The 1,531-nt window shown below is 36.3% G+C and overlaps 1 non-coding gene across 1 annotated transcript; it reads left to right on the top strand.

Annotated features, from left to right (window-relative positions):
* Positions 1-300: 300 nt before the first annotated feature.
* On the top strand, positions 301-372 carry Trnad-guc. The gene has a single exon. It is a non-coding gene; the product is annotated as a tRNA-Asp (tRNA).
* The last annotated feature ends 1,159 nt before the right edge of the window (positions 373-1,531 follow it).

Genomic DNA, 1,531 nt, shown 5'->3' with positions numbered 1-1,531 from the left:
ACCAGTACAAACCAAATAATCGAATGTTAAAAACATTGGTACAGTAAACACAAAATATAACACTGTCTGATGCGCTTAAATAGTTTTTGACACAATAATTAATATTATTTGCAGGCATACTGTGGTCCTGTGTCGATAATGATAAATGATAACAGTCATGCTTGTCTTGTAGAAGTAGGTACGAATGAATAAACCGCGACCATAGTACACTTCATAGTTCTATCATCGATAAAGAAAATAAAATGTTCTTCAGTAGTGTAGTGAGTCATAAATGCCATAGTTTTGGTCAGAGTGTCATAATCTTCGGTAGTATAGTGGTAAGTATCCCCGCCTGTCACGCGGGAGACCGGGGTTCGATTCCCCGCCGGAGAGATTCTTTTTGATTTTTTTTTCAGTTTCCTATGATCATTTTTGTATTGGTAAGGAAATTTTATTTAACATTTTTCTTTGTTCGATTTTTAGATTGTTCTCTGTTACTCTGTTTGTTACGATCAATAATTTAGGAGCCATATGTTTTTTTTTACAAATGTCTAAATTGATCTCAAGAACGCTCACTCATGTTCCAATTGTAGCTTTCTGGGTAATACATATGTACATAGAAATAATAAGAGCCTATTGCTTTTTTACAAGGTCCAAGTGAATTGGATACCATATCTCTAGGTACTAGATACCTAGGTACTAGATATCTATTGACGATCATAAATATCATAATACATTGGCCTCAATATCTAATATACCAATATTAGATATTGAGGCCAAGGCTAGGCTCAAAAACATATAACTTGTACTGAATTCGCAAAAGGAATTCATTCTTGCCACAACATAAAAAAATGGACCAGTTTCATTTGTCCCCAGTCGAAATTGCCCGCTGTACCTTGTCATATTCTGTATAATATGGATAGAGATTGTAAGGGCTCATTTACACGGTAACGGAAACAACTCTCATTGAGTTTCTTCGCGTTGCGGTATTTGATTAGTGTGTCAAATCGTATGTAACCTCAACCCTCCGCAATGTACTATCACCTGCAAAAGTGCATGGAGAAATTATGAATGAATTCATTGATAAATTCGCCTTGCACTTTTGCAACTGATAGTACCTAAAATCGTATGCAAGTTCGCGCGCGTCTAAATGGACCTTATCCTTATATCATAACGGATGTGCAAGTTTATTAAGAAAGAAAATTAATTTAACCAACTGCCATTTTGATTGCGAGTCTGATTGGTGGATTCTCTTATATCCAACAGTTTAATTAGAAAAATGCAATTGCGAATGCAAAACGGAGTTCTAATACTTCTAATGATGCCTTTTATGTTAGGAAATAGGTAAGTCAGAGAAACCTTTTTCTATTTTAGTATATTCAAGCCAAGTAGGTATCTTATCAAGACACTACATAACCAAAGATGACCATGACGGGTTAAGAATTTCACCACCCCCTTTCTTCCCGTGGGTGTCGTAGAAGTCGACTGTGGGATATGGGTTCAATTGTGGCGTAGGCGAGAGGCTGGCAACCTGTCACTGCAATGTCACAAT

The sequence above is a fragment of the Leguminivora glycinivorella genome, chromosome 11 (assembly GCF_023078275.1).
Source record: "Leguminivora glycinivorella isolate SPB_JAAS2020 chromosome 11, LegGlyc_1.1, whole genome shotgun sequence".
NCBI classification, from domain to species: Eukaryota; Metazoa; Arthropoda; class Insecta; order Lepidoptera; family Tortricidae; genus Leguminivora; species Leguminivora glycinivorella.
Note: the sequence above shows the minus strand (reverse complement) of the source record. Positions and strands in the feature narration are given on the sequence as shown.